The 6,000-nt window shown below is 43.7% G+C and overlaps 1 protein-coding gene across 2 annotated transcripts in view; it reads left to right on the top strand.

Annotated features, from left to right (window-relative positions):
- Window positions 1-1,780: 1,780 nt before the first annotated feature.
- TSSC4 (tumor suppressing subtransferable candidate 4) overlaps window positions 1,781-6,000 on the top strand; it is a 71,612-nt gene continuing 67,392 nt past the window's right edge. For both annotated transcript variants that reach the window (XM_086957703.1, XM_086957705.1), the window contains exon 1: window positions 1,781-1,837. The gene's annotated coding sequence lies outside the window, so the exon portion shown is untranslated. The remainder of the gene's footprint in view (window positions 1,838-6,000) is intronic.

Below are 6,000 nucleotides of genomic sequence, written 5' to 3'. Positions count from 1 at the left end.
CCACAGCACTACCACATTATCACTCAGCACCACCACAGTATCACTCAGCACCACCACAGCATCACTCAGCACTATCACAGCATCACTCAGCACCACCACAGCATCACTCAGCACCACTACAGCATCACTCAGCACCACCAAATTATCACTCAGCAACACCACATTATCACTCAGCAACACCACATTATCACTCAGCACCACCACAGCACCACTCAGCACCACCACAGCACCACTCAGCACCACCACAGCATCACTCAGCACCACCACAGCACCACTCAGTACCACCACAGCATCACTCATCACCACCACACCACCACCACAGCATCACTCATCACCACCACACCACCACTCAGCACCACCACAGCATCACTCAGCACCACCACAGCATCACTCAGCACCACTACAGCATCACTCAGCACCACCACAGCACCACTCAGCACCACTCCAACATCACTCAGCACCACCACATTATCACTCAGCACCACCACAGCACCACTCAGCAACACCACATTATCACTCAGCACCACCACAGCATCACTCAGTGCCACCCCAGCACCACTCAGCATCACCACATCATCAATCAGTGCTACCCCAGCATCACTCAGCACCACCACATTATCACTCAGCACCACTCAGCATCACCACAGCATCACTCAGCACCACCCAGCACCACCACAGCATCACTCAGCACCACCACAGCACCACTCAGCACCACCACATTATCACTCAGCACCACCACATTAACACTCAGCACCACCACAGCACCACTCAGCACCACCACAGCATCACTCAGCACCACCACAACATCACTCAGCACCACCACAGCATCACTCAGCGCAACCACAGCATCACTCAGCGCCACCACAGCATCACTCAGTGCCACCACAATATCACTCTGCGCCATCACAGCATCAATCTGTGCAACCATTCAACAACAACTGGTTCAATTATGTTCTTTCAATGTTTCAAGTTTTATTACAAATGTCACAAAAAGATGTTAATATTTCACTTCTGTTCTTGGATTTTCATCACAATAAAATATACTGAACATAATCTTCACAAAAGCTATTTCCAAAAGTTTAAGCTATTGCCATTATAAATGACAATAATTTTTTTTAAAGTATTAATTATTTTAAAAAATTAAAAGCCGTTGTTATTTGCAATATCAATACATCGAAGTCACGTAAATACAAAACATGTTGCATTACAAATGCTATAGGTGTCACATTTGCGAAAGTTATAACTATTGGCATTGTAAATGACAAAGCTATTCATTTAGCTATTTTTAAAACCAACACATAAATACAAAAATTGTCATTTACAAGACCAATAGCTCAAACTTTCATAATGTGAGACCTATTGCATTGCAAATGCTTGTTATAATCCCGACTGTATACGCAACTTCTTAGTGTGTAAATTACATCATGTATACCTTGTGTAACTTACTTGGTACTATTGTAAAGCGCTCTGACACATTTGGGTTAAGTTCGCGCTTTATAAAACTGCATTAAATAAATGAAGGAAATAAAAAGTGGCAGCTCCGGTCGTTAAGCCACATCCACGGGACATACAAATAAACGCATGTTGTTCTGCTCGACCCTGGGTGTTGCGTTGGATGAGAGACATCACGAACCACAGCCTTCTAGGGCAAAGGGAGTAGCTGAAAGCGGTTATACAGTCCACTTTCTGTATCTTACACTCCAAAGTCCGGAAATGGCCGAATATCCCGGAAGCGTTTCTTCGACTACATCTCCCATGATTCCGTTCTTTTATGTGTGACGTCACCGATGCCCGGGAAATGGAACGGGGTTCAAGATGGAGGCGTTTTGATAATAAGGTGAGAGGCGGTGGAGATAGAGATCGTAGAGTTGCTTCATGCACCTTCTGTTCGCGGAACTAAACACTGCGTCTGTATCTTCGTTCACCTCGCGGGAAGGGTGCATTTTGTGAATCTAGATTGACATTCCGTTTGTGTCGTTAGTGTCATCTACTGAGAAGCACCTTAGGTTAGAAAAAGCTGTGTCCAGCTTCTTCAACTGCCGGTGTTGGTGACTTAAAGCACAATGATTGCTAAGTCTCCTCCCTTTGCTGCCTTTTAAAGATTGAGACAGGATTTTTTTCTAAAGGCACATGGTGGCCTTTGAGGAAGTCGTGGACAAATTCTACCCCCTGCAGAGGATGGCCCTCTCCCAATCGGGGATTCCTGGTCCTAGAAGCCCGTAGAGATCTGAAGGATGTCCTAAAACAGCCCAGTATGGAAGATGATCCCTTAGGATGCTTCAGGGTTGAGAGAACCGGCGGATATGCTGGACTCGGGTAATCCGTATCTGCGGGTCTGACATAGAATTCCCTTGTAGACTCATCTAAAGCTATTTCGTTTCCCTCTAAATATCAAATTGCATCATTATGAAGCATGAGCTGTTGATATGCTATCGAAATATTGCAAAAACGTTATACTGAGCCTACATGTAACGAAATTGCTAACAACATTATGCATTGTAAAATATATTTAAATGGTAATGAGCACACAAATGTAAATTGTGAGTGGCCTCAATAGCAGAAATAAGTCAAAGCATATAAAACACTGCATTGATAGTGCTGGAATTCTAGTGAATATATACATCTGTAAGTTCAGCTTATTATATTTGAATATATCTTAATGCGGGTTGATAAATGCTCAAGGCAATAAATAGCCTTAACGCAACTAAACTTGCCCCATGCTACCGAAGGAACCCCTTTGCATCTGCGCACAGGCCTTATTATAGATGTGTGCGCAGAGGCAAAGAAGCTGTCAGGAGGCATACTGACAGCGTGCCCACTGATGGCAGCCTTCTAGAGGAGGTGAAGGGGGTCCCATGACGCTCACCCCCTTGCAGGCAGAGGCAGCCACTTACTGCACCTGCCTACAAGGGAATCTCTAACCCCCATAAAAGTGCAGACAGGTTGTCGCCTGCACTGTGAAATACAGAGCGACTTCTAAGCAGCTGCTCCGTTTTTCACATGAATGCGATTCCCTTGTGGCTGCACTGAGGGCAGCGAATTCCATGTGATAGGGCGCTCTTTCCTCCGTTTGCGCCTGGCTCACCTGTTTTAAGGTGCGTCAGGCACAAACAGGGAAAGTGTGCCCATTACACACTAGGGCCCCTGACCATTACTAATACCATCACACTTAGCGTTTGGGCACACTGTAGTTCAACCAAACTGTATAATAACTTCCTGGTACTACTTGGCCCTCCTGCACTCACATAAAACAGAATATCTACTGTTCATGTCCATCAGCCAGTGCTGTACCAGTCTGTAGCAACAAACCACCCATCACCAACTGAACCAGTATGGAATAACTGAAGAGATCTTCCACATACCATACTGCTGGCCAACAGATGACTCTCATTTATTCCATCGTCGTAGGTCCCAACTAGCTACATACTGTGACCTCTTGACATCTCATAAGGACAGTCATAATGGGGATGATAGTAACCGTCCTTCCCAGCAGTTTTCTCCCTCCAACCCATGTCTACTCAGGACAATAAGCTTTACATTAAAAATCTCAGAATGGACAACCCAGTGCAATTACCAGCTTAGTGAACTATGATCATAAGAATACCATAAATGGACTATTTGAGATGTTCAAAGCTGCTGGAGTTCTGAGAACATAAACAGTGCACTTCATTTATCACAGTGCTAAGTGCTGTTTTCCATAACACATTAACCGCACCTCGGGGTTCAAGACAAATGACATGGAAATACTTCCCTCAGAAATTCAAAATAAAGGCAACACCCTTCCAACCAGACATTCTATATGCTGTAGCATACTTTCCATGTAGGCAAGGGTTTCAGAGCTCCCAAAAGGGATAGTAACAACTATCTTTTTTTCATTTCAAACGACTTGTAAAGCTCTTTGGGGACAGAGTCTCCACAGAGCAAATGTATCTATTTTAGTATGTTGTTAAAGAAATGTCCTGTCAGTGCACTTCAGAAGATCGATGTGATGTTTGTAACTGCCTGGGACGTGTTTACTACACTAAAGGCCATTAATTGTTAATACCTGCAGACTATACCACCTGGTAATTATAATTACGTACACCGTAGTTAAGGCCATTAGCTCCATGCAAAGACCTAAAAGGGGAGAATTTTTAGCAATTGTTATTGCTCTGTTGGTAAAGACAATAAAAAAATATTGGTACACCAGACGTCTAAAATGAAAAGGAGTTACGAGGCTAAGCTGCACCCGTGTTCCAGTGCCTCACTTGGAGCAATGGCCCTGTTATCTGTAATGGAAATAGCATCAATGAGAGGCAGAGTCGCTCTAGCTTCTTTCCTTCTCTCTCTGATTAAGTAAAAGCTGCTTTCCCACCTCTTGCCTACACGGAGGACTAAAGCAAGTCTGAGTGCAATATAGCTGGATAAATAAAATAAAGACAGTTTTTTAGGTCGGAGCCCACCAGACCGTGTGCTGGCTTCTTGTGGACATGCTGAAAACGGACCTAGGAGTGCACTTTTCCTATTGCTAAACACTGGCTTTTTGTTTTGTCATTCACTTTTACTTACTTTTTGTTCGCTGGCGCGATGTATTAGCTGGGCCAGCCTGTAATTGTCCCTCCTCTGGACCCGTCTAATTGGCTGCTTCTATGCGTGCACCTGTGTCTGCTTTTCAGGTTTTATTTTATCCTTTTTGCGAAGCACTCCATGAGAGTGCATGTGTGTCCACCTGTTGTCTGTCGTGTACTTTTCTCCCCACTGCTTTCCTTGGTTTCCAGTGTGCTTTTATTTTTCAACTCCGCTTCTCCCCTACCTGCCCTTCTGTTCTGATTATTTTACCCCTCCTGTCCTTCTTTCACGTCTCACTGCCAAAATATATATTTATTTTTTAAAGCCTATTAGCTTTGCCAATGCTTGTTTTTTTCTTGCTCTGTGGGATTTGGCATTGTCCCCCAGAAAGACATCGGTTGTAGCTGCCATTCTCCAACTTCAGATGGTGAGCAGCTTTGAGTTTATCAGCAAGACAAGGAGAGCTGGGCTTGCACTGCCTCTCAAAGAACCCTTTGCATTATAACTCGCCTTTGGGACCTTATAAGATAAATTAAAGGCATTGGTATTTAAATAAATAAAATAATGCCAATAGCTTAAACTGTCCCTAATGTGAGACCCATTAAGCAGCCTTTAATCCAGCCGAGGTGTGCAGAGCGGTATGTGAGTGCTAGTTTAGTACATTTTTAAAAAACTGTTGCAGGAGAGGCATTCAGGAGGAAATTATTTTGTGCCGTGTGGAGCACAGTTTGCTCCGCACGAACCATTTACTCTAGGGATCTAAAAAAACAAGATGTTGCCACAAAGCAGCTGGATGCATTCACTTTGGATGAGGGAGGGGCCAGGCGCGAGTGTTGTGGGAGGGGTTAGGGGATTGTGAAAGACACAGGGGGGGCGTGTTTTGAATTAGCATATTGTGAAGAACTTTTTAATTAAAGGAAAAAAAGTCTTCGTAATGGCAAACTACTTTAGCTCCTGCCCCCGCTCCACTAATTTAAATTAAACCACAGCAACAAACAAGCATTTACAATGGAATGGTTTCGCCTTCGGAAAAGGTAGAGCTATTGGCATTGTAAATGACAAACTTTATTTATGTGTTGGTTTTGAAAACAGATAAATAAATGGCATTGTCATTTACAATGCCAATAGCTTCATGCAGCAGCGAAGACCTGCCTTCCTTTACACAGCATTAGCGTATTAATATGCAAAGTAAAATACACCACATGGACTTGTGGAACCGAGGTCATCGCTATGGTGCATTATGCGGTAAAACAAATCTCAAGGAACTGTTACTTACTCAAAAAAAGTTGCATAAAAAGAGTAGTGAATTAATCGATAGGATTTCATACCACCTTGAAATTGCTATTGGGTGTGAACCTGGAAGAGCAAACACGCAGTATAGCATTACTGGCAATCCCGTGCTACGATAGTGTGGATCAACAATCAGGAAAGTAGGGTGAGATGAGGCAAATT

Source organism: Lissotriton vulgaris, chromosome 2_1 (assembly GCF_964263255.1).
Source record: "Lissotriton vulgaris chromosome 2_1, aLisVul1.2, whole genome shotgun sequence".
Classification (NCBI taxonomy): domain Eukaryota; kingdom Metazoa; phylum Chordata; class Amphibia; order Caudata; family Salamandridae; genus Lissotriton; species Lissotriton vulgaris.
Note: the sequence above shows the minus strand (reverse complement) of the source record. Positions and strands in the feature narration are given on the sequence as shown.